The 20221-nt window shown below is 37.0% G+C and overlaps 1 long non-coding RNA gene across 1 annotated transcript in view; it reads left to right on the forward strand.

Annotated features, from left to right (window-relative positions):
* Nucleotides 1–19888, forward strand: part of LOC138717335 (uncharacterized) — a 47120-nt gene extending 27232 nt beyond the window's left edge. Inside the window, exons 2-4 of the long non-coding RNA XR_011336844.1 lie at nt 17271–17363; nt 18042–18177; nt 19566–19888. This is a non-coding gene — a long non-coding RNA (uncharacterized lncRNA). The remainder of the gene's footprint in view (nt 1–17270; nt 17364–18041; nt 18178–19565) is intronic.
* The last annotated feature ends 333 nt before the right edge of the window (nt 19889–20221 follow it).

A 20221-nucleotide genomic window follows, 5' to 3' on the forward strand; every position in this document is an offset into this window, starting at 1 on the left:
TACCTTTTGGTAATTAGTGTAGTAAAATAACATAGCGTAAACATAACATAGCATAAACATAACATAGCGTAAACATAACATAACATAACATATCATAACATAGCATAACGTATGTAGACTATTAACTATGACCAGAAATTGTGACATTTATAGAACAAAACTGTTTTCTCTGAATGAAATACATTAAAATCCAGGTGGGAAGCTTACTTGTTCTGTCACCAGCACACGAGAACAGCACGTTATATAGCCCTAATGGTATGTAATCATATTATCTTATTTAAATCTGAATTATTAACATTCTTTCCAATTTTATTAACTTCAGAAGGTAACCAGCTCATGCTGGTGTAGATATTATGTCTCTAGGAAAATTTCTGTCCTGTGAAATGACAAAACTGTTTAATAACAAATATTGCAGCTTCTGAAAACAACTACACTATCTAGTTAACTGTTTTACTTCTAAAAAAGATAAAAAGGTAGTGATAAATATAGAATCATAGAATGGTTTGAGTTGGAAGGGACCTTAAAGATCATCTAGTTCCAATGCCCTGCCGTGGGTAGGGACACCTTCCACTACATCAGGTTCCTCAAATCCTCATCCAACCTGGCCTTGGACACCTCCAGGAATGTATAATTGCGTTGAGAGTGTACAATCTGGTTCATACGTGTGTAGTGAGAAGTTGGTACTATGCAGTCTTACTATGACTGACTTCTGTGTGTACACCACCCCTCCACAGCAATCAACTTTTGCTCACACTCTTAGATCTCAAGCCCCCTTCTAAAATATTAATAGATAAGGTGTGTATATACACATAAATTAATAAATGTCCTCTTGAACGTACTCTACAGAAAGACAGGGAAGAACTGAAAGGTGTCATAATCTGCATCTTAAGTATTCTCTTTTGAATCCTATCTAAAGATGCAAAACCTGAGACTTGGTCTCAGGGCGTGTCCTAGTCATGTTGCAGTTCTTCAACAGCATTCTAAAAGACTCTAAAGTAAAACCAGTTCAGATAGACACGTGATTGAGGATTTAGTCTGAGGCTCTAAGAACCTGTTCATTGGCACATGTCCGAAACTGCCATTATAAACATAGGGATTTTATTTATCATTTCATAACTTTTTAAATTAGCAAATATATACATAAGTTTAGAGAAAGCTTGTGAAATGACATGGAAAAGTAGTTATGACAAAGGATAAAAATCCACACACATAGCATGCCTTGTTTAGTTTGTGAAAAGGACTTGAAATGTTGAGTTAATCTAATGGAATTCAATGAATCTCAGTCCACTGAAAATGGCTGTCGATTCAAGGTTATTTCATCAAATTGAATCATGAGCAAAGATTACTTGGTGGAGATGAAAAAGGTGAAGAAATAAAACAAACAAGTGAATGGGTATTAACAAATTAGAAATCAGAAAAATGGAAAAATGTTAAGAGATTTCTGCCAATAAATTTTTTTTCTTATAGAGTTTTTCTTTGACTGCCATTGGCGCATCTATCTGTTCACTATGTAAAATAAAACTATTTCAATTCATGAAGGCAACTATTTCCACTTGAAAAAATCGTAGATGTCATTCATGAGTTTTTTCTTACTTAAATGAAATGGCAAACCTATTCCTTTCTCCATACATTTTTCACTCAAATTCCATTGTAAAGTATAATTTTGAGCTACCATTAGAATATGAATAAATGTAGTAATTCATAAGCTTATGTGGTTATATTTTCTTTTACATATATAATCTTATGAAAGAAATCTTTGCCTTCTTGTTAATTTTTCTTCATTTCTTGCCTTCAATTGGCATGTGAAGCATGAGATGATTATAAGATTACGATTATCTACTCAGTAAAAAGGGTTATTTATCAAGTATAGAATTACCGAATACATAAAGACATCAGTGTCTCTCTCTCCCCTTTGTATTCTATGCCTGTTTTATCTGTTCCAGTTCTCTAGATAGAACTGAGTTGCTGTCTAGACAGCTGTAATGCCATCACATTGTTCCTTTGCATAGGTAGTAAGATTAACTATTGATTAGGCATGTAAAAAAGCTCCAAATGATACATGCAAACTGGATGTGCCAAAATCAAATGATTAAGCTTACCTCTGTTAATATTAAAGTAGATAATTTTCAAGATAAAGGAAATAAAGTAAGTTTATTGTAATTTTACATACTATACTTACTGCATAGTAAGTCTATTATGTTGCAGTTCTACTGAAATTTATATGCTCACACTTCAGTAAGTCATCTGAAAGGATGTCCCTTGGAAAACTAGCAGCAGAACATAAATAGTAATGGAGGAATGGTAAAGCGGTCAGGTATGGGCTAAAGAGTAGACACAAAGAAACCATGTTAGAGAGAGAATGCCAGTGGAAGTTTCTGGTGTTGGTCATGGGAGCAATGTCAGCTAATATTTCCATTTGTGACCCTGGAAAAATAAGTAGAAGTACAAAATTCACTTGTAACAATGATATTGAGAAGACATTGTCAAAAGATGGAATGCAATACACAGTAATTTTATTATACACCATAACAAAAAATGTTTTCAAATGTAACAGCATAAAATGCATGGGAATATATATGAAGTAAAACCTGTCAATAACCTTTCGGTCATAAGGAAGAAAACCCCATTTCTGATAAGTAAGCAGCAAGCTGAAATAACCAAGCAGAAATCTAAATTCTGTCCTGAGAGGAATGAGAAATCCATCTTCCTCTTTCCATCCAAATAACTCGTTAGACTGCATGTTACTCTGCTCTTGCACAGGATAAAAGATAAGAAGTAACAGATTAAATTCATCTATGGAAGACCTAGCATGTCATTCTCTTTTCCTGCATGTTTTGAGTGTCTAAACAAAACCAGGCACTTTTGCTGCTAAATGCTGCTCAGTATATGTACAGGAGACCAAATTCTGGATTCTGGTTCCAAACTTGAAAGACAAGTATTGTTCAGCATTTCCTGCTGACAAACGGTATCTGACGTTCTTCTCAAACAGTAGTTTTCATTAAATTATTTTGCATTGACTTTTAATGTGCTAGCATGTGTTTCAGATATCCACACTGTTACAGTAAGGTAGTGTGCTTCAAATGAGGCAGTAAAAAATTGCTCAGACAACACAGCTTCTTGAAGTGCTTTTGAGCAGCTGTTTGTGGTTGTGCAAGTGCCCCTGGTCTGTTCCAAAGAAACCAGTCCAAGTGAGGTGAAAAAGAAGGAAGTATTTAAGCTAATATCTTTCTTTTACATGCGATGGACTCAAAAGCTCAGAATGGCCTCAGTTTCATGATGCAGAAGCATTGGCAATAACTAAAGGTTATAGGCCTCTCCACCCCTTGCCATTCCATCCCAACCCTGCCCTGTGGATTACAAGCAACCCTGCAATACAAGTGAAATAGAAACTGTTCTTTTGTTTGTATCTGGGTCTGATCAGTTCAGAGTGAAACCTCACACACATTGAGATGACACAACAGGAAGGGTAGAATGCTATGACATGGAACTGGAAACATTATACAGAATCATAGAATGGCTGAGGCTGGGAGAGGCATTTGGAGGTAACCTGGTTAAGTAGGGCCACCTAGAGCCAGTTTTCCAGGACCATGTCCAGATGTCATTAAATATTTTGTGTGATGACAGCCTGGTCTAATGAAAGCTAAGAAGCACTCTTAGAAGTTTGTGACTGTCTCTCAGCTCAGATTCTAAAGTAAAGACTTTGAGCTCCTGTGCCTATGTAATACTGTCTGGTTGCATCTATACTAGTCAGTTCTAGTATAATGTGGAATGATTCGGTGTGCGGAAATGTGAGTGTCCCTGCTAGCAACTCTCAGCACACTTCATAAGAAAATCTCAGCCTGTTTCAACTATTGATGTACTCCAACAACTTCCTGGCATGGTCCATCAGTCAAAGCAGCTCCAGGGAACACCCATGAGCAGTTTGCCTTCAGCTGCCCCAGTCTTGGCAGTTTCTTAGAGGCCAGGCATACTGCGAATGATCCCAGTGCCTTCAGTGCTCTCAGCATGTTTAATTTACTGGTATATAAGTGGCCTGCCTTTGCATGATATCTGAATGTGTGCTCAGAACTGTGATTGGAGATTTAGTACATTGAGCTGCTATAGACACCTTGACTCCATGTTAGGTATGACAAATGTGTTAGAGTGATGGGGCAGGCAAGAATGCGTAAACTGCCTCTTTGCCTCTTGTCTTGGCTTCCTGGGAAATTTTTCATTAACTCTTTCACTTTAGAATTTACGGAGAACTTGGTTTCTGTTTGTGAATTTACTTTTCTGAATGTTATCCCTCTGGGTAGGAAAGCCAATTTAATTTAATTTTTTTAATTACCTACAACAGAGTGGTTAATATTGTGACTCATGATAAACAAATAAATCAGCTTGATTAATTTTAACTTAAGCACAACTTTTCAATGTGTTCTTAGCCTCCAAAGAATACTCTTGTTATTCAGAATCAAAAAAAGTTTTGAGCAGAGATTTTTCATTCAAACCTGCAATTGTCATCTATATTTCCAATGGGTCTATTTGAGAGTGAGAATGATAAAAGACTTCTTGAAACCTCAGTATTTATTTTTAATTTCACCTGCATTTGAGACCTCCTGCTGGCCTACTTCTTTGTGGTTTTCTCAATTTATATTCATTGTAAAATTGATTTTGTGAGAGAATCAACTGCTGGGTTTGGAATGCTGATGAATTTCTGATCTTTACCCATATGCCTCTTTAGTGCAGTTATTTTAAATCTATAAATCTATATATCTATAAATATGTATTATTCAAGAATGCACATTAATAAAATAAGGTACTTCTGTTTTAATAAAATGAGGACATCAGTATTTACTGCTCTCATAAGGTCTGCAGGACACTATAAAGAGTTTGAGGTTAGAGCATCAAAACGTAAAAATGTTTTATGAAGATCTAAATAAAAAAAATCAAGAACTATATAAAAATAATGTTTATATTTAGAAATTTGTTTGTACTCCTATTAGCATTGTTGTTCAATTGAATGTAAAAATGGTTAATTATATAAATCTGTAACATCATAAACTACTGAAGCAAGAAATGGCAGCCCTCAGCTTCTTTCTTTATTCATATCTTGCAGCTGTCTTTGTACCACGGACATTTTTGAAACTTTTTCCTGAGACTCTATATTATTTTGCTGTATATTTAAGCTTCTCTCAGTAAGTTTCATTATTTACACTTTTCATCATATATTCTGAGTTCCAAAATAAATTAAATTCTCCCATACTTCTCTTTTCACTGTCCTAGTCTGTTCAGCCAATTTTTATATGATAACTTTCAATGTGGTAATTCATCCAAAGTTAACACACCACATAGACACACAAGAACCAGACTACTGTCTATTCTTCATAAAGAGATTAGCTATTGATTGTGCTTAAATTTGTCCTTTAGTTCTCTTTCTCACTGCAATAACGAGGAAATTTAACATGCATTTCTATTTACTGGCTGATTATAGGCTTGTGTGTATCATTTTTATTTTAATATATAAGCTTTTCTAAAAATGCTTGTGCCATGGATGCACAACTACTTTAGTAGAGTAGAAACTATACTTTTAGAAATGTGGAATGTCCATGTATACAGAATTTTTACAACCAAAACAGAAAATGTAGCATGATGTATGGGACATGGAATTGTACATACATGAAAATTAAATGTAATAGCCATAGATTTTTATTCAGAAATGAGTTATTTTTTCTATGGGCTTACTTTTTTAGGAATGACTTCCTTTTAAATGCATTTTATGCAAAGCAGAAACGTTAGAGATACAACACATTCTTTCTGAACATTTTTAATACAAAATACAGTCTTCATGAAAGGCTTAGCATTAGCATGTTTGAATGAAGATTTAAAATACTGTAATAAAGATCATCCTTTGTGGTTCCATAAAAGAATAGCACACTTTCAAATGAATTTAGTGCTTCTGGAAAGTATGAAATTGACTGGTACAGAAATGAAACTCATATATTGTCACTGACTATGTAAAGAAGTGCATAGGCAGAATGGAAGTCCCCTCAGAAGCCACAGCATGTCTTATGTGTGGTATGAAGAAAGATTTCCAAACAGTTTTTCTTTACATCTCTGCAAAATCAGCCAATGAGGCCGTTGCCAACGCAGATAAGTAGTTAATATGAGCATGTAACTATCAGAAATTCAAATGAGAAATGTGACAGGAAATTAAGTCAATGAATTTGTACACACTATCAAGCAAAAATTCATCAGCTAATGACCTTTCCCTTTTGACCACTCCCCAGTGCCACAGAGAAAATCTCTGTGGTTACTTCTCTGTTGCCCAGATAATGCAGTCATGTCATGCAGGACAATAAAAACACATATTCAGCTAAGAAAACCTGCTAAAGTCTCACTCTAACTTCTTCAAATCCCCCCAAAGTTGCAAACTCTTTCATTACTCTGCTGAAGATACAGCTTTTAATTCTGCAAATTAATTCTTTGATATCTGGTACATTTACACTATTTCTGTCTATTTCCAGCATTGCAGATGGGTGGAGTAGAATATGCCTTCAAGTATTATTATTTATGCTTTCCAGAAATGTTGACGTTACTTACCTGTTCACTAAAAAGATAAGACTACTCTGGTTGTTTAGACCTTAAAGGCCTAAGGAGAAGTGGAGAAGATATTCCCCTCCATTCAGATACATTCCTTTCTGACAAAAAAAGCATCTGCTTGCTTGTCAAAGATAGGATTGAAATATTTACATTATTAAAAAGAAAGTTCAGCTTGAAGAAGACATCATGTACAGAGAAACACGTTGGGGAAAAAAAAAAGGCAAAACCCCCAAGATATAACTAAACAAGTAACACTTGTTAAACCATGCTGATTCCCCTTTTGCCGTGCAAAATTGAATGACAGTAAAGAGAATATAATGGACTTGGATGCCAAAACACTTGAATCACACATATATGCCATTTTACAAACTTCATGACTTCCCTGACCCATGGGAAAGACAACACAGTCTCTGTGACTGTCAACTCGGTGTTACCAGTACTGGCTTTCATGCTCTATCATTCTTGATTACCTTCTTGACTTTCCCATGTTGTTTATACTTATGGTCCTCTATTCCTATAACTGAGCAACTCTCTTTTCCTATAGGCTTAATAAAAGTTCATATACTAACACTATTGTCCACTAGCTGTAAATTATGCTAACAGCCATATTCTTATAGGAATATTTGACTGAACTGAGGTGTAGCTAAAGTTATAGAAACATTACTTGGATTATGAATCTCACAGGTCTCTAGTGTAAAAACTGTTACCATAATCAGACAATACACAGAATAGGAGAATATGGGCAAAAAGCACAGCAGTATACAGTAAAAAAAAAGTTATCTTACTGTAATTACTAATCTTTTCTTAACAGATCATCTAAATATTTTGCATGTACAATTAACAGAATATCACTTCGGAATAAACCCCTTTTTTTTTTAGGGCTGCATAAGATTCCCTGGTTTCACAGAACATATCTGCACAGGATTTCCCGGACAGAAGTCTAGAAGCCCAGCTTTGGGATTAGTGCTTTTTTCATTACTGCTTCCTATTCTGACCTTCTATTTTAGGAAATTCACACTATCCATAAAAGTAATTCAATGAAGGGTGAGGAAGAGACTGCACGATCTATGTTTCTCTATTGAACAAGAGCAAGATACTGGTGAATCGGAATTTGTTAAGAGAATAGTTAAAACTCAAATAGCTTAACAACCAAGGACATAGATATTTTTAGGTTGACTTGAGAAAAGTAAAATGTAAGAATGAAACCCTTATTTTTCCAATTCCATTCTTTCATTTTTTCTTCTGTCATGATTTAGTGAGGACGCAGGGGTTTAAGTTTCCACAGTTCAGTCTGTTTTTTTTCCTGAGAATGACAAGAGTGGGGACTGCAAAACGCTATAAAGATAGCTCAGACTCTAGGTCTTTTGACTGCTGGCAGATTTGAAATGAGGTCCTTGGGGAGAAAAGCAAGAGTAGACTCTGTAGTCTAGTTTTTTACTGACTAAAGTGAAATGTGAAATTATTTGTACATATCCTTTGTGCATTCATTGATATGGTGTAGCATGCCATGCACTGGAAACTTACACTTTAAACAAGGTGCTTGAAAATCTCAGTACAGCAAATAGTCTTCAACAGTTTTTACGGACAACTCTCCAAATACCTTAACTGAATTACTTTCATTAATAGATTTTTAGACATTTATGCTTTCAGAAGCTTTAAATACAGTTAATCTGCATCATCACTGTTGAAATTTAATCTGTTAAATGAGATAAGCATCAGGTACCAGAATTTCCTAAATAAACAAGAAGATTTTTTTAGTATGATAAAGCTGAAGTAGACACAAGCCATTCTCTTGAGATGCAAAATGAAAGTCCTGAATTTCTATTGCTAGTATTATATTCATGGTCATGAGGGCTTCTTTTTATGCTAAACAAATGAATGGTCAGATTAAAATCATAATTTGGCTTTCAAGCTGAAGAGTTCTAAAACATTTAGAAATATACTATTTTACAACTTTGATTTTTTTCTCTACTTCATAGGACAGCATTTGGAAACCTTATTTTAGGTCACGAATGTTAATTGTTAGTTTTCACCTGTTACATAGGGACCTCCACAATATGCAGTTGGTTTTATTAATCTAAAATTATAAAATGCTACTTAAGTATTTATCTTGTTTGACTGTTTTGTCAGCAGTAGCCACAAGACCCATCTGCATTTTATTTTATAGTTAGATGTAATTGGATACCAGGTAACAATTCTTTAAGACACTGTAAATTATTTTAATATTCATATAATTTCTGTATTGCATGTAAAAGTAAAAAACCCAGAAACTCAGCAAAGTTTTAATGAAAAACAAGGCCAAAAGGTAAAAGGAGGGAGCTGATATATCAATGAATTTATACAGGTATCACCTATGCATTTTAATTATTTCTAGTAGTTAGCTGGGACATACTTACAGCATATCGCCTCAGATTTGTATGTGCATTGCTTTATTTCAGGGACATGTATTGTAATATATTAACATATTGATTATATGAGTTTAGAATATGTAAATGGCATGTTTCATCTTGTGCATATTTATTAACAAAACAATATGCAGTAGGCTATTTATTGTACTATTGTCATTTCTACCACAATAGGTAAGGATTTTGTCAGGATTTACATTATAACTCACCATTTTAAGGGGCCTAAAATTAATCAATGCAACCTTGCTCTGGGCTGAAAGTGGGTGTGAAAAATCTGTGTTCAGGATCATGTGCTTTGCAACAAAAGGAACACTGTAAAATCAGAAATGTTACTAGGGGATTATTTTTGGTTTTTATTGTTCTTTGAACAGCTTATAGTGCTGAAGATGTTACAGAAAAAAATATCAATCTATTTCTTTCCAACTTCCACCAATTGATATCAATATGCTAAAGGCAGCTTAACTACAGTTTACATAAAACTCGTATAATCCATTGCAGATTCATGTTGTCACCTCCACTCTTCTTGTGGTTTCCCATGGGGTACGTAGATTCACTTCGACTGCTGAAGTTTCACGCGCTAGAAATATTTTGCTAGGCTGTGTAACTTATAAGATTAAGGATGAGATGGATTCAAAAGTGTTTGATTTGCCTGACATCAAACGACGGCTGTCAATTCATCCAAAAAAACCAAGTAGAGATGAAGAGTCAAGGAAGAAACAGTAAAGTAATGTAAGATAAGAGGTGAAGCATCAGCAGGCAGGCAGGAGAGTTCCAGGGAGGACATGTGACAGCAACTGGGCAATGAGATGAGATGAGTGGATTTCTACAGTGATTATTTGAAGCTAAGGCAGAAGGAAATAAAGCTATAGTAGATAAAGAGGAATGATGATCAAGAGGCTTCCATTATTATAATGTTTAAATATTACTTAGACACTTGGACAGGATTTTGAATAGGATGTTTCGTTAATCTGAATATGTAGATAAATATTTATTCTTCTTAAACTAGAGTTCATATAATAAGGTATATACTCAATCAGTACTGGAGTATATGTTCAGCTCATCAGAGACATACAGTGCAGTCTCCCTCACTTTAGACACCATAGACACCACATAGAATTTTACATAGAAGCAAATATTTCTAGGGCCCTAATTTAGGACACACTTTGCATGTCTAAATTAGAGTGAGGTGAATATCACCTTACAAGTAGAAATTCCTCTTTGCTGAGCATAAAGGAAGACTAGGGTAATGAACTCTGTTGTAAATACTGTAGGTAACTCAAACTTGGTTAAAAAACACCCACTTATGGACGTTATAATAGAGACCACATTATCCATCATGCCTCTTGCTGTCATAACTAGAAGGTAGACACCGTGAAGAGTTTCACGTGCTTTCTAGAAATGTGGTTGTTCAGACTATTTGTGTGCAACAACAGATTTGGCAATTGATTTCTGAGTTACAGCCTAATGATCTTAGAGCAAGCAGATTCTAAGGATGGTGTTTAACACTGAGGTTTGTGATATGGATTTTAGATTCACTGCAGTGACAATAAAAAAATAAATCGATATTTAAAAAACATGAGCACACAATATGCAAGTCAAAATATTTACCTTAGATTTCTCCACTGTTAGGATTATATAAATTAATTTCTTCATAATTATTTTAAATAGAAAATAAAACCCAGATGTGAAATTATGTGAGCTGTTAGCAAGGAAACAAACAAAGCTTCTGCATGAAAGGAATGATTGTGTTCTGAATTTTATAGCAGCATTGACTTTTGCAATTGTAGCAGGAAAAAGGGGAGGAAGAAAGAAGAACATGGAAAACCAATCTGGTTAAATGCCATTGTTCTATTTCACATCAGTATTAGCTCTCCATTTTATTTGAAGTATCAGTATAACTAAACATTTATTTCACTAAAAAGAAGTAACCAATAATGGCTGGTGAAAGAACACAGTCATTTTTTATGTTTTCCCAAATTGATGGATTTTGTATTTCTAATTCAACGAATATAATTTTGTATAATACCTGCTGATATTTGAATTTCTTAGACTGAAACAATTGAAGGGAGTGGATTTTCTCTTAGCTTCAAAGCCAAAGCTACTGCTGCAGCTAGACTCACCCATCAGCCACACCTGCCTATATAAACAAAGAAGCATATCCACAAAGTTAAGTCTTTGTTTTGGAAAAATAAACCTGTTCTTTGGGAAAAGCAGCAAAAAAATTCACTCAAGTATATACAAGAGGTCCTATAATTCCATATACAGATGTAAAGACAGTAGGGAGATAATAAATTATGCCCCAAATTATTTTTAAGTAGAGCATGTAGCTTACTCTCTCCTACCATTCATAGAAATGGACCTGTTTTCAATTAGTTGATATGGTCAGAAATTCCTGATCTGATTTCTGTATGTTTAGAATATGTAAAACTGCAACAGTTGACTCCAGATCTGAAATTCATTCTATAGTTCATTAATCATTGTAGAATGTAAGTTTTAATAACAAATGCTATGCTTATTTTTTAACACGTCCTGTATTGTTCTTGCTGATAATCCTAGCTAACCACAACCATAACTGTAATATATGTGACCACAAATAATATTAAGAGGTGTAATCTGAAGTATACATACGAGAAGCAACTGAACACTAGGACTGAACTCTTTAATTACAGAAGAAAGCAAAAACTTTGGTCCAGGGAGATAAAATTACCTGATGAGAGGAAAATACTGAAGATATTCTTCATTTTTCATAATGCTTAGAGGCAAACGATATTTTTGACCCCTCTGTTTTACAAATGAACAATGAAAGAGCAATAAAATATCTTCCTCATCTCACATATTCTCTTTTTATTGTAAATGATACTCTTCCTTGGGAGCAGTAGTAATTTGGGATTAGATCCATTAAAAAAATTCAGCGTTGCAGTGGATAACATGGTACAGCTCCTGTGCTTAGATTTCCCATAAATGCCTAGGGAAAATTAGGTCCACAGAGTTAAAGTCCATAATAGAAACAAGAGCTCATTTGTAAAGAGAAGATCCATAAAAGACAGCGGGTAACAAAAGTTGACATTGAGGTACCTATTAAGACATAGTGAAAACAAGGCTTGAATCCTTACAGAAGGAACAACAGTAACAGGGGATGAGGAAAAGGCTGAGGTACTTAATGCCTTCTTTGCCTCAGTCTTTAGTCGTAAGGAGGGTTGTTCCGCCTGTGTACAAACCCAGGAGCTAGAGGAGCATGATGAGGCTCCCATGATCCAAGAGGAGGTGGTCAGAGCCTTGCTAGCCCGACTGGACAGCCACAAGTCTATGGGGCCGGACGGGATTCACCCAAGGGTACTGAAGGAGCTGGCGGATGTGCTGGCCAAACCCCTTTCCATCATCTTCCAACAGTCCTGGAAGACTGGGGAAGTCCCACTGGACTGGAGGCTGGCTGATGTTGTGCCCATCTACAAAAAGGGCCGCAGGGAGGACCCAGGAAACTACAGGCCTGTCAGTGTGACCTCAGTGCCAGGGAAAGTCATGGAGCAGGTGATCTTGAGTGCTATCATGAAGCACATGCAAGAGAAGCGGGTGATCAGGCCCAGTCAACATGGGTTCACAAAAGGCAGGTCTTGCCAGACTAACCTGATCGCCTTCTATGACAAAGTGACTCGGCTGCTGGATGAGGTCTTCCTCATCATGGAAAGGCTGTGGATGTGGTCTTCCTGGACTTCAGCAAAGCCTTTGACACAGTTTCTCACAGCATTCTGCTTTGGAAACTGTCAGCCTCTGGCCTGGACAGGCACACACTCTCCTGGGTGGAAAACTGGTTGGATGGCCGGGCCCAGAGAGTGGTAGGAAATGGTGTGAAATCCAGCTGGAGGCCAGTGACAAGTGGGGTTCCCCAGGGCTCAGTGCTGGGTCCAGCCCTGTTCAATGTCTTCATCAATGATCTGGATGGGGGCATCGAGTGCACCCTTAGCAAGTTTGCAGATGACACTAAGCTGGGTGGAAGTGTCGATCTGCTGGAGGGTAGGGAGGCTCTGCAAAGGGATCTGAACAGGCTGGACTGCTGGGCAGAGTCCAATGGCATGAGGTTTAACAAGGCCAAATGCCGGGTCCTGCACTTGGGGCACAACAACCCTGTGCAGTGCTACAGACTAGGAGAAGTCTGTCTAGAAAGCTGCCTGGAGGAGAGGGACCTGGGTGTGTTGGTTGACAACCGACTGAATATGAGCCAGCAGTGTGCCCAGGTGGCCAAGAAGGCCAATGGCATCTTGGCTTGTATCAGAAACGGCGTGACCAGCAGGTCCTGGGAGGTTATCCTCCCTCTGTACTCGGCACTGGTGAGACCGCTCCTCGAATAATGTGTTCAGTTCTGGGCCCCTCACCACAAGAAGGATGTTGAGGCTCTGGAGAGAGTCCAGAGAAGAGCAACGAAACTGGTGAAAGGGCTGGAGAACAGGCCTTATGAGGAGCAGCTGAGAGAGCTGGGGTTGTTTAGCCTGGAGAAGAGGAGGCTGAGGGGAGACCTCATTGCTCTCTACAACTACCTGAAAGGACGTTGTAGAGAGGAGGGTGCTGGCCTCTTCTCCCAAGTGACAGGGGACAGGACAAGAGGGAATGGCCTCAAGCTCCGCCAGGGGAGGTTTAGGCTAGACGTTAGGAAAAAATTCTTTACAGAAAGGGTCATTGGGCACTGGCAGAGGCTGCCCAGGGAGGTGGTTGATTCACCTTCCCTGGAGGTGTTTAAGGCACGGGTGGACGAGGTGCTGAGGGATATGGTTTAGTGTTTGATAGGAACGGTTGGACTCGATGATCCGGTGGGTCTCTTCCAACCTGGTTATTCTGTGATTCTGTGATTTGCAGGATACCATTCAAAGTGCTCCTGACACCAGTTGCTTATTCCATCCTCTCTGAGAGAACACGGCTAGAAGAAGAAAAGAGTTTGGCTTTCTGTCCTTTTTCTCATGTGTTCCCTCAAACCTCACACTCAATACAAAAAGAGCTTAAAATTAAATCTGTTTCCATCACTACTTCCTGTTGAAACTGTCTTTTTTTCCCCCCTATGAAATAAATACTTTTTTTTTTGACCAGCAAACATGAACAGAAAAATTTCCTTCCATTGTACTCTTGAAAAAATAGAGTAGATGCCAGTAAATGAGCTCTATGTTAAAGTATTCAGTAGAGCAGGTAATTGAAGATTCTTCCCTATCCACTGGCCTGTGAAGTCATGCTTAAATATTGAATACTGAGCATATAATCATTTTCTAAGTGAAATAGCTAAGCTAGAAGGGACTAGGGTGTTATTCTTGCTTCACCGGGCTGTAGAACAGAAAAAAGTCCTGTTGTTAACAAAGGTGGCATGGGTAGTGGGAGATAAAGATGTGATACCTTTTTACATGGGACATCCACAAAATATGGAGAAGTGCCTTTCTTTGCTGAAAAACCTGGAGTAAACAACATATCCTCTTGTTACAGGAACAGATTTTGTGTCGGCCAATAAGTGTGCTATGAATGCCTACTGGACTTAGCCAGGCAGACAATGTGGAAAAAAGGAACAAATAACTTTTCATTGCCATCTGTATATAGTTAGTTCTGATAATATCTAAAGGCAGTCCCTACTCGGGGACACCTAAGGTATTATGGTTTCTGAATGTGAGTGTATAGAATCTAAGTTTTTTATTATAGGATCACAGAATGGTTAAGGTTGGAACAGACCTCTGGAGGTCATCTTGTCTAACTGCCCTGTGTGAGCAGTGCCATCTAGAACTTGCCTAACAGATTGCTCTAGTCACCTAGGGCAGATGCAGGCACATAAAGGAGTTTTTCAAATAGATTTAGGAGCATATGTCCTTTTAGGGTTAGTCTCACTCCAATAATCTTTTAAAAATGTGTCACATACCAATTGAAATAACTGTCCTCCTATAAGAGGATCATTACATTGTTCCAAAAGCAAGAAATAAAGTTAATAAATATAAATTAATCACATATCAATTAAAAAATAACAAATACGTAGAAATAATGTATTACTTTTCCTTCATTTTCTTTCCTAAGTCTACTTGATATCTCTCATCCTAACAGATAGCTTGCCAGTTTGAAGTTATTCTGTTGAAATACACATGAATCATTGCTGAAAAACTATTGTTGCGACATGAATAAACCATTCTTTGATAATGAGAAACTGACAACTTTTGCTGTACCCTCTGTAGTCTTCTGTGCTTACTGAAGACTGTACTTCTGTCCGCTGTACACGAGGGTCAGAGTTTTGAACTGATCTTCTGACTAATGGAGTCTCAAACTTCTCATGACTATCTTTTTGAGGAAATCACTGCTTACATCCATTGAGAAGACCTAAACACAGGATTTGTGCTGATGTTGAGGTTATCAGACAACCAACAGAGTGCTGAATGATTACTGCATGTGAGACTGGAATAATGCGGACAAATCACAGCACACCTTTTGTCCCAGTGCCCTGCAACAATGCCTGCTGCCTCCTTGCCTGTACGCAGCGTTTGTGGCCATAGGTTCTCCATGGCTTTTGTTGGCTCTCCCAGAGATTATGAGAACTCAGTCCAATTGACTGCTCCTGTGGGGAACAGCCCACATCTCAGCTAGATCAGACCAACACAGAAGCACATAGGCATTTAATAGTGATAATGATTGATAACACTGGTGTTGATAGAGAGGTAATACTAATAATACTTTGAACAAGTGTAATCTTTATTTGAACATAAAAAATCCCTGTGGCACACCACACACCATACCACAGCTATCTTTGTTTCTCAGCTATTTCAATCTTTTGGCAGCACTGTAAACCTCCTATCCTTGACTTGCGTCTGATATCCCTCACAGGCCAGTCTGCCTGGCAGTTCTTTATGATCAGTTCGGAGTGTGTCTTCCTGCTATTCCTTGCTCTTCTCCCCCAGAAATTCCTCTTGTTGCCTGCAGCTTTTGGTGTTCCTGATGTATGAATGCCCTGGTTCGATACAGGTTTCACACCTGAAGACTTGCCCTCACTTGGCAGAATTCATGGATTTTATTTTATCTCCATTCAGCAGGATTCACTATTGCAGTGATTTTCTGTAGCTGGGAAGCAGCAAAGACTATTAATCTGATATTCCTCCTTTCTCTTTCTATTTTGCTTTGCTTTACTTTACTTGCTTGTGGTTTTTTTTTAACTTGTTCCTCCCTCTTTCCTTTCTACATTTCTCTCCACCCCTCTTCCTTCCCTCCTTTGCTCCCTCTTTCCTCCCTTCTTCCTTCCTTCCTTCCTTCCTCTCTCCCTTCTGACAATTCCAAAGCAATCTTTTCTGTATGGCTCGAGTTTTGTTAGTGGACTGTGGGAAGTAACAGATTAGGGACAGTATTATGCCAGACAGAGTGAGAGTATAAAACATAGGACAAGAATTCAGACTTAGTGGAACCTTGGAAATTCCCTTCATTCTTCTGTCACTTCACAAACTATGTTTCTCTTCTTCAAGTGTTGTGTTGTTTTGAGGGGGGATTTTTACTTGGGTTTTATTTCTCTTCACTGAAATGGTGGAGATTTCTTTTGAAGACAACAGCTCAGTTACTCATTAGGTTGTAAATAAACTAGAAGGAAGAGTCAATATTAGGAGGGGGAAAAAAAGAAAGCAGTTGTTATGTAGAACACACTACACGTAAAGGAGATGATAGAATCACTATTATAAGAAATAATTATATATAGACTTAATATCAGTATATCCTAGCTATTTAAAAAGAGATAATTAAATATGTCAAGTCCATGATGTAGGAGAACGTAGCATGTTCTCATCTTTTAAATGCAGTAATTTATTTGATATCTTTAAAAGACAGACTTTTTTTTTCTTTTGGTGTGAGAACTGTAGGAGAAGGAAGTAGTTAAAATAGGTGAAAGAATATCCTGCAATGTGAATTCAAAATTGTAATTTGAATATAAGTGAGGGTCCATCCAGACTGAAAGTCCCTTTTTGGTTTTGGTGACTCCAAAAAAATGATTTTAAAGAGGCCATAATATGCCTAATTGTGTTATGGTACAGCAGTAAGCATTTCACATCTGTTCCCATAGCAACAACAACGCTGCAGAAACAAGTAGTTCAGGCTACAGTCTGTGTCACATTGGTATGGGGAAGGTCTTCCTGGCAAGGCAATGACTATAACTTTTTAGATTTCGAAAGAATTTGTTTACAGATATGCTACTAAACAATGGCATTACTTAACAAGAGTCTTATGGTACCAAAGAAAGAAGAACTGCAGATAAGATACACACAGTTCTGTTTCTAAAAATAATTTATTTTTTTCTAGTGACATCACTTTAAAGAAAAACAAATTTTTCTGGCTACAGACACAGTAGAGGTTCTAAAATTCCATTAAATTCTGATCACCATACCTTACCTGGTAAGTTGTAATAAATCAGAAACAGTAGAAAATTATTAATCAGACTCAGTTTTGATTTGTTTAAACATCATTATCAACTGTGGCATTTTGTAACAATTTTTTCAGTATGTAGCTGAATGTTTATTGGTGATTTGCTTTTAAGGAGTTCAGGTTTTGTAATGTGTAAGATAAAAGAATGGTCACTTTCCCGTATAAGATTCATTATAGGAATTTAGGTTCTGTTGAATATTAAAATTCTCTCATCAGAAATAAACATTTTGTTATTGTCTTATCAAATGTTTCAGTTATGTTGGATTAAGAAGAGTGTCATGTGAGGATTTAAACAGGAAGAGCTTTGTGTGAGGATTAAGGAAAAAAAAACCTAAAAATGAAAAAAATGCTTTCTTCTGTGGAAATTCTACAGATGAAAACTGCAGGGATTAGTTGAGCTATCTAATAGTTCAATAAAATGTACCAAATTAGAATACATTTTCTTAACACGTTTGTTCCATGTAAAGGAAGGAATAAATCATTAAGAATAATAAGAATCAAATCTTGGCCAGGGCATACACATTAGGAGAAATGATTCCCTGTGTGTCCGATGTCATATTATATATTAAAGCAATACCTGCTTAATAATCAGATTGGCATTGATTATTGAGTTGGGACCTTTTCATGGCATCAATTTTGGTGACCCAGGTGGGACAACCTCTGTTCAGCTGCATGACCCGGTGAGTACAAGGACCCCCTTGTATACCCCAGGATCTTTTCTCAGAGGGGCTCCTTCCTTTGATTGGATCACTGTGGAAGCAGACAAAGACCATCTCCTGAAAAGGTATTCTTTAAGTTCTTGTTCTTGGACCAGTAATGGGGAAGACTTTATAAGTCATGAAGGAGACATCCCACGTGGAGCACTGTACGACTGGTTGCAGTCTCCCTTGTGTATTCTTGTGGTAGTTATGTACAATTGTGCTTGGATTCTTGTGGAAGCCTCGGTTTTGTGACAGGTGTTAAAGTTCCCACTGTCTTGGTTTGGTACGTGGGTCTGGGTCCCCACGGATAATTGGTATAGGAATTGCGCTCTGTTTTGTTCTTGAACTCAGAAAGTATAATAAGGAACTGAATATTAATAATAACTGGTTTTAACTTTGGTGTACTTTATGACTCTGTGTGTATGCGTGCCTGAGACACAGTCATGGAGCAAGTGTAGAGTTTTGATCCATGGTCCTGTTAGGGGTGCGACCAGAGATGAATGAAGTGAGTGTAAGCTTTTTCTTAGAATTTTTATGACTGTTGTTAACCTAATAGCTGTTGCATGGAAGGCATGCAAAGAAAAGAAACTGGTAAATTATGTCAAGAAGTTTGGCTGTTCTAACCAAAGACTGTGGCCACCACAAATCCTTTTAATCTCAAGCAAGAAGAAGAAAAATATGAAAAAAAAACCCTGGAAGGCTATGTAAGTGAATGTCCCCTCCCTTCTCCTCCCTGAATGTGAAAGGTTTTCTTCTCCTCTAAACCCACAGGGATTAACCCTGTCATCTCTGTAGTGGCATGCCAAGTTAGCAGCAGTTTTATTTAGATTTTATTCTAAATTTCTTGTGTGTTTATGTCTGGAGGTAGTTCTATTGTTGTGTATGTGTAATTAGGAAACAGTACACACAGGTTTAGTGTGTGTGTGTGTTACGTGTATCAATAACGTAAGAAATTACCCACCAAGTGGCAGAGACAAAACTTAATGTAATTTAATAGGAAGCATGATCAGCAGTAGAGAATGTATGTGAAGAGAAGAGGAGAAGAAAAAGATTTAAAATGTATGTAAAGAGAAAAAAAAAATTAAAAAATTTAAAGTTCCCAGTGATGGAGAATGGATGTGGAGAGAAGGAGAAAAGAAAAAGAGTTGAAGTTAATATGTTTGTACCAATTGTGTAAGTAGCAGTGGTCATTGGATGTGTGTAAAAGATTTAAGCAACAAAGGCATGTGCTTCTGATTTGTAAACTTTTTAAAACTCTGATCATCTTGGGTAACCTGATCTGGTGGGATGTCCCTGCCCATGGCAGGAGGGATTGGAACTAGATCATCTTTAAGGTCCCTTCCAACCCTAAATATTCTATGATTCTGTCTTTTTAGAACATTGGTGAAATGCAACAGACTAGTATCCAGCTGCAATAAATTTGCTAGCTGTTCCTCTGGTAATTTAATTGCTTTGATTATTTATTTTCTAGCTTGAACCATCCATATGATATGAGAACTACAAAATTAACACCTGGTTTATTTTTCAAGAAATTAATGGAAGACTGTTAATTGTTCCACCGTTGGTGTGTGTGAGGAGGTGGACTATTTGGTCAACCCTAACCTGAGCATCAGAGGATTCTGAAGACACAAAGGAACTGTGATGTACGTTCAACATTTGGGATAAGATATGATAGTGAGTTCTATGTATGTTTAACACATTTCCAGAATATGTAACCAGTGTTTCTCAGAATCTATATGAATATGTATTTTTAACCAGTAGAAAAGTCCTGTAACCAGCCTCAACAAGCGTAATCATTAGGCGAAATGATTCTCTGTGTGTCTGACATCGTATTATTTATTAAAGCAATATCTGCTTAGCAATCAAATTTGCATTGATTATTGAATTTGGCCTTTTTTCATGGCATCACATGGTAACAAACACAATAGTAAAATGTTTTCAGATGTAACTTCTAGTTTTCACACCTGCATAATTGTTTAAATTTTCCCTTTCAGGAGAAACTTTCCATGTTGTTCTGTGTCCAAGATGGGATTTTTTGATCGAGATTTTTTTTAGGCTTAATGATTCTCCTGCCAGATATCTGCAAGTCAAGGAAAACTACATTTGTAATTTTAAAACTATTAATTG

Source organism: Phaenicophaeus curvirostris, chromosome 1 (genome assembly GCF_032191515.1).
Source record: "Phaenicophaeus curvirostris isolate KB17595 chromosome 1, BPBGC_Pcur_1.0, whole genome shotgun sequence".
Lineage (NCBI taxonomy): Eukaryota > Metazoa > Chordata > Aves > Cuculiformes > Cuculidae > Phaenicophaeus > Phaenicophaeus curvirostris.